General features: G+C 39.5%; 1 protein-coding gene across 2 annotated transcripts in view; it reads right to left on the bottom strand.

Annotated features, from left to right (window-relative positions):
* The window catches only part of LOC123520162 (cyclin-dependent kinase 4-like), a 201,580-nt gene that overhangs the window by 158,590 nt on the left and 35,490 nt on the right, over positions 1-7,500 (bottom strand). For both annotated transcript variants that reach the window (XM_045282156.1, XM_045282157.1), the window contains exon 2: positions 4,115-4,185. The gene's annotated coding sequence lies outside the window, so the exon portion shown is untranslated. The remainder of the gene's footprint in view (positions 1-4,114; positions 4,186-7,500) is intronic.

Genomic DNA, 7,500 nt, shown 5'->3' with positions numbered 1-7,500 from the left:
AAGTCCCCTTCCCAGTGCATTCTCAAATCTTTATGAGGAGGAGGAGGAGGAGGAGGAGGAGGAGGAGGAGGAGGAGGAGGAGGAGGAGGAGGAGGAGGAGGAGGAAACATACCAAACTTATCTCAACATTAGCAGCTCGAAAAATGAAAAAAAAAAAAAAAATGTATATTACCAGCTGAAGAAAGACGGGGGAGAAAAAGATGATGAATAAAAGCCAACAAACTTTATCTCCACCTGGTCTGCAACAGCTGGTAAATGGAAAAAAAGAGAGGATGATACCAGCTGGAGGAGGAGGAGGAGGAGGAGGAGGAGGAGTTCCCAGCAGTAGGCAGACACAGGTAATCCCCTTCCAGCCAGGTGATAAGGTGGTGATGATAAGGTGTCGGCGGCTCCTCACAGTCACTCCAAAGACTTCTGGCGACACTATCTTCCCCTCGGTTCGATAACACACATCTCCCTCTTCCTCTGTCTCTCTCTCTCTCCCTAGCATAACCTGTATTCAAAACCGCTTTGCTCTCTCACCGCGACTATTTCTAAGGGCCACAGATTCGATTAGCCGTGTTCTCAAGACTGTTTCTCCTATGTATTGTAGAAATCTTGGGTAATGCATCACTAGAACTATTATAAAAACACCTTAAAAATCACAATGGGTATTTTTTTTCCCTCTGTTATATATCTAAGAGGGACAGTACGAGTGTTTTCAGAGTAGTGAAGTCCAATGCAGAGATCAGAATATGCTCCTCTCTCTCTCTCTCTCTCTCTCTCTCTCTCTCTCTCTCTCTCTCTCTCTCTCTCTGCCCTTCAGCCTCCTCCTTAAGATAAGGGTGGCGGTATTGAGGGCTGTTCATTCATAAAGGCAGGTTATCAGTGCGGCGCGCGGAGCAAAGGCGGCGAGGACTCAATGCTTCGATAACGTCCTCGGCTTACCTGCCTGATTACTTGATAAAAAATAGAATGTACAGTACGTGTGTGTGTGTGTGTGTGTGTGTGTGTGTGTGTGTGTGTGTGTGTGTGTGTGTGTGTGTGTGTGTTGGTTTTAGTCGCATCGTTACCAGATAGAATACAAAAAAGATAGAATGTCAATATGTGTGCCAGTGAAAATTTTGTCGTGTTTGTTTTTCATGTTGTGGTTTTTTAGTTGATTAATTGTAAGAGAATAATTGAATGAAATAAGAATAAGGTGTGTGTGTGTGTGTGTGTGTGTGTGTGTGTGTGTGTGTGTGTGTGTGTGTGTGTGTGTGGTGAGTACGTGTCCTGATACAAATTAAGTGCATTCTCTCTCTCTCTCTCTCTCTCTCTCTCTCTCTCTCTCTCTCTCTCTCTCTCTCTCTCTCTCTCTCTCTCCTTTACACGTTTTCAGGTTAATGATGATGAGAGACAGAAAAATAAAAGACCAACTTGAACCATAAAAGGAACAGAAAATGAGACGCGGTTAGATATAAATAAAAAAAAAAAAAAAAGATAATGGAAGGAAAAGATAATGCGACTTCACACGGCGAAAGAAAACGAGATAAACTAAAAATAATCGTAAACTAAACTGACCTTTTTTTATGAGCCTCAATAAGATAAAGTACCGACGAGAGAGAGAGAGAGAGAGAGAGAGAGAGAGAGAGAGAGAGAGAGAGAGAGAGGGAATATACCAAACCCATTAATCACTAAAAGAATAACAAACGAGTGAAATATTTTGATAAACTTGTTAAATGAAGTGAGAGAAAAATAGAAAGAGAAGTTGTTACAGAAATACGTTAATTTATAAACTGACAGCTTAATGTGTGTGCGTGCGTGCGTGTTTGCGTGAAACGAGGGAAGGAAAGAAGAGCGGAAAAAAAAAAAAAAAAGGGAAGGACTGAGAGTAAAGGAGGAAAAGATAAGGAAAAGAATAATAAGGGACGAAAAATAAAGAAGGTAGACGGAATAAAAAAAAAAACAAGAGGAAAAGACGATAAAGGAAAGAGGAACTGGAAAATAAAAGAGGGAAGGACTGAAAGTAAAGGAGGAAAAGAATAATAAGGGACGAAAAATAAAGACAGACGAACAGAGGGATAACGAGCAAGAGAAAAGACGATAAAGGAAAGAGGAACAAATAGATACTGGGAAGGAAAAGAGACGAAGAAAGGAAGGAAAAACTTGAAAGACAAGAGGAAGCGTATATAGGAGCTGATGAGGAAATGCAAATGAAAAGAGAAAAAGAAAGAGAAAAAGCGAAGAATAATGACAAGAAGGAAGAGAACAGGAAATATATACGTTAAGGTTTAAATACGAGTAAGGAAAAGAAGAAACATTGCAAAAAAGACGAAAGGAAAGAAAATATAAGAAAATACGAATTATCCAACAAAAAAAAGTAAAATTATACAGAAAAAGTCAGACAAAATAGAAATAGAAGCGATGAACGAATTAAGAGGAAAAAATAAATAAACACAGGAATATGAACAACGATAAGAATAAAATAAATAAATAGGAAGGAAATAAACATGAAAACAAAGCGATCGATTGGAGACAAAGAAGAAAAAAAAAACACAATAACAAAAGAAGCAAAAAAGAAAAGAAGAGAAAAATCAAAACACAATAAAAGAGAAAACAAGAAAAACATAAATGGTATATAAGAAAAAATAAATAAATAAATAAACTCGTACAAAAAAGACAAAGAAAAACTAAACACCACCACCACCACCACCACAATCTTCCACCACCACCACAACCTTCCACCACCACCACCACCACAACCTTTCCCTTTTATCTCCCAAACAGGAACGCAATATTTGACAAGAAGAAGAAGCGATCGTCTATTGTTTCTCTCCCTCTATACATTATTTATTCGCCAGCCTCTCCCTCTCTCTCTCTCTATGTCCTGTATCTTATCCATCTATTTACTATCCACCCTGCCACACACACACACACACACACACACACACACACACACACACAGATATGAATTATTCCAGACGAGGACACGAGCTCTACTTGATCTAGCCCCAACCGATTCTTTGGGTGGTGGTGGTGGTGGTGGTGGTGGTGGTGGTGGTGGTGGTGGTGGTGAATGGGTGGGGTGACAGACAGGTATGTGTGGGTTGTGTAAGGTTGGGAAGGTGGGGATGTGGGGATGTTAGGAGTGGGACTGGGGAGGAGGAGGAGGAGGAGGAGGAGGAGGAGGAGGAGGAGGAGGAGGAGGAGGAGGAGGAGGAGGTAGTGCTGGTGGCGGTTTACATGTACTTCACCAATCTTCCTCACCACTAACTTCACCACAAACTTCACCACCACCACCACCACCACTACTACTACCACCACTACCACCTTCTCCTCCTCCTTCTTCTCCTCAAATTTTCCCCTCCATTATCTCCAACACCACTCCTCTCTTCCTCCACCACAATTTAGCCACATCACCACCTCTACCAGTACCACCACTACCACTACCACTACTACTACTACTACTACCTGATACTCAACCACCACCACCACCACCACCACACAACCGCACAACCACAAGCCTGCACCACCACACTTGATAGCCCTGTCACCACCACCACCACCACCACCACCGCCACTGCCACCACTACCACATAACCGCATAACCACAACGCTTTCCCTTCCACCACACCAACACACGATCACATTCTCCCTTCACCACAAATATTCTTCCCATTTTCCTTCCGTCATCACCATTATATTTCCATACTGTCACCATTATCATCACTCTTTACACATTCACTATTCTTATTACATTGCAATCACACGTGTCACCATTACTATTGCTGGATCATCACCATTACCATCACTTTTAAATATCCCCTTGTTCTTATCACCATCACCATCACCACTAACCATTCCTATTGTCATTACTACTATGGAAACCGCTCCTATCATCATCACTATCATCATCATTCATCACCATCATCACTTCTGACCAATTTTCTCCTCATCTACATATAATACCAATAATACCACCTCCACAATCACCATCATCACCATTCCTTCCTACGTCACCACTATCATCACTACCATAACCACCACCATCATCATCATCACAAACCCTTTCTTACAACACCTATATCAACAATACTATTACAGCAACCTTATCATCATCATCATCAGACAGGTGTGAGGGGCGGACACTCACCTGACGAAGGTAATTAAGGGCAGGTGGCGACGTAATGAGGTCGTTTTGTCGTTGGATCAGTCGCGTCGAGTCTGCGTGAGAGAGAAAACACAAGATTAACCTAATGATAACTGAGGCCATTAATCGTTTTCTTTTCTCATTTCTAGGTCATTTGTTAGTGTGTGTGTGTGTGTGTGTGTGTGTGTGTGTGTGTGTGTGTGTGTGTGTGTGTGTGTGTGTGTGTGTGTGTGTGTGTTACATTAATGGTCTGCTTTCAGTTTTTTTTTTTTTTATTATTATTCTTTTCCTTTCTATTCTTTACTCTTATATTATTTACTGCCATCATCCATCAAGCTTACTTCTTCTATTTCTTTTTTTTTTTTTTTACTTTATTTTAACTTCCACTTCGAGACATTCTGAACATTACGCCAAAAAAAAAAAAAAACACCGCAATTTCCCTGGTTTTTCTGTTTCTTTAGCTATTGCGTCTAATCATTTCACCACACAAACAAGACAAATCAATAAAAAGAACAAAGCTTCCTTACATGCACAGCTGAACGCCATCCATTTCTTCACCAACAACACCCCTTCACAACATTCTTCACTCATTACAGTCCTTACCATTCATTCATCATATAACATTCTCTTATAAAGTATGAATAATAAAAAGCTTTGCACAAATTAATACAACTCATATATCTTCCTTGATTTTCTTATTTTCCTTTTCCCTGTAAAGTCATCATTATCTATTATTATCGCCATTACTATTAATTCATCCCCTCGCAATAAATATGCCAACAGTTTTCCCAATTTAAACTCATTTCCTCTATTTTCGTTCTTCATTTCCTTCCTCTAAAATCCTGCTTTTCTTTCTTTACCTTCTCCTAAAATCTCTCTCTCTCTCTCTCTCTCTCTCTCTCTCTCTCTCTCTCTCTCTCTCTCTCTCTCTCCTAAAATCTTGCTTTTCTCCCTTTACTTTCCTCTAAAATTAGCTTCTCTCTTTACTTTTCCTTAAAATCCTGCTTCTCTTTCTTTACCTTTCTCTAAAATCCTGCTTTTCTCTCTCTCTCTCTCTCTCTCTCTCTCTCTCTCTCTCTCTCTCTCTCTAAAATCTTGCTTCTCTCTTTCTTTACCTTTCCTTAAAATCCTGCTTCTCTCGCTTTTCCTTTCATTAAAATTCCGTTTCTCAAATTTTCGTCTCTTTTTTCAATATTTCTATCAGGTATTTGCTTTCACTCTTCGTCAATACAATTCTTCCCTTCGGCATCTGATCCCTTTCAAGACGCGATCCAGTTGCATTTAGCGATCTATTGCGATTCAATCCTATCAAGTTAAAAGAATCTATTGACTGTAACTCCGTCCTGCTGGGTGTCAATTCTGTCTCTCTCTCTCTCTCTCTCTCTCTGGTTGTAAAATGATGTGCATCTCTAAATATATTGGTGAATAAGCCTTCTCTGTGTGTGTGTGTGTGTGTGTGTGTGTGTGTGTGTGTGTGTGTGTGTGTGTGTGTGCGCGCGCGCGTAACATTTGCCATCTGTCTCATTTATCTGTATATACTTGTGTTCTTCTTTCCTTCATATATAATTGTTGTTTTTTTTCTGTCTGTCTGTATGTCTGTCTGTATGTATGTATGTATGTCTAAATCTGTTCACTATCTTCTGGTCTGTCTTTCTCATTCTCTCTATCTGTTTGCATATCCCTGTGTGTTTTCCTGTCTATTTATCTGTTAATCTGTTTGTTTGTCTGTATGTTTCATATTCTCTCTCTCTCTCTCTCTCTCTCTCTCTCTCTCTCTGCCTGTTTATTTATCTATGTCTTATCTGTCTGCCTGTGAGTGTGCCTGTCTTTCTGTCTCTCTCTTTGGACACCCCACCACACACACACACACACACACACACACACACACATATTAACCACTAGGACTAAATGACAACGCACACTCTGATCTACATAAACAAACACTCTTGCCTAAACACAAAAACTTGCAGCAACACACCAATCGCAAACACAACACGGCGATTGCAAACAAGACAAACAAACAACGAGCGTAGACAGTCACATAAAACAATTACCATATAAATAACCGGGAATATCAAATGAGGGGGAAAATAATGTTGGCAAAATTGTGTACCGGAACTTGAAAATGAGAATATAATAAGGAAAGATATTATTATTCCTGGAAGTTTTAATTATGAGTGTTCTTTTTATGGGTTAATATTTGTGGATGTAAATGGATAAAGTAAAGGAATAAAGAGAGAGAGAGAGAGAGAGAGAGAGAGAGAGAGAGAGAGAGAGAGAGAGAGAGAGAGAGAGAGAGAGCACAAAAAAACGAAAAAAAAAAAAAATACATACATACTTTTCTTACTAAAAACCAACAAAAAAAAATTGTAAAAAAAAGAAAATATTACAACAAAGAATTAAAGACAAGTGAACATTGAACAATAAAGCTAAACAGAATCTACATTAACGAACAGTACACTAGAAATACAAATAAGAAAAAAGAAAAGAAAAGAAAAGAAAACTGAGAGAAAGAAACGACGAAAAAAGAAGAAAATGGAAAAGAGAAAAAAAAAAATGAAGGAATGAATCGCCATTGTGCTGGAACCATTCATTGCACACGCGCGGTTCAGCTCAGTGTCAGTCAGTCAAGAGGGTTGGTTCGGTTCTCTTACTTCGGCTACTAATACCACTACTACTACAACTACTATTTTTTTTTCGTCTCAAATACTCAACTACTACTACTACTACTACTACTACTACTACTACTACTACTACTGTCATTATTACTATTATCAGTGTGTACATTGTCTTTGTTTCTCTTTTATCTCCTTTATCTCATTAATCCACGAGTGGTTTTTCTTATCAGCTTCTTCTTAGAGTTTCTTGTTCTCTCTTATTTTCATTGTTTGTGGTGGTGGTGGTGGTGGTGGTGGTAGTAGTAGTAGTAGTAGTAGTAAAGTTGAATATTTAAGATGACACAAGAATAGAGTAAGTAAAGATTATAGTAGTAGTAATAGGAGGAGGAGGAGGAGGAGGAGGAGGAGGAGGAGGAGGAGGAGGAGGAAGGAAGAGGAACAGGAGGGAGTGGAAGTGTCACGGTAATTAAATAGTGAGCAATATCTCTGCCATTATTATTCATCGTTATCGTCTTCTTTACCTGTAATTAATTGGCTCGCGTGACTTAAATCCCTGCAGGTAATGCTTCTTTACACACGTGCTCTCTCTCTCTCTCTCTCTCTCTCTCTCTCTCTCTCTCTCTCTCTCTAACACAAGGATACATCTGTCACTCACTCCATTTTTCATAGTGAATTCAACAATTGCTATTAATATTTCTCTCTCTCTCTCTCTCTCTCTCTCTCTCTCTCTCTCTCTCTCTCTCTCCCTCTCTCTCTCTCTCACCACTCATT

The sequence above is a fragment of the Portunus trituberculatus genome, chromosome 46 (assembly GCF_017591435.1).
Source record: "Portunus trituberculatus isolate SZX2019 chromosome 46, ASM1759143v1, whole genome shotgun sequence".
Classification (NCBI taxonomy): Eukaryota; Metazoa; Arthropoda; class Malacostraca; order Decapoda; family Portunidae; genus Portunus; species Portunus trituberculatus.
Note: the sequence above shows the minus strand (reverse complement) of the source record. Positions and strands in the feature narration are given on the sequence as shown.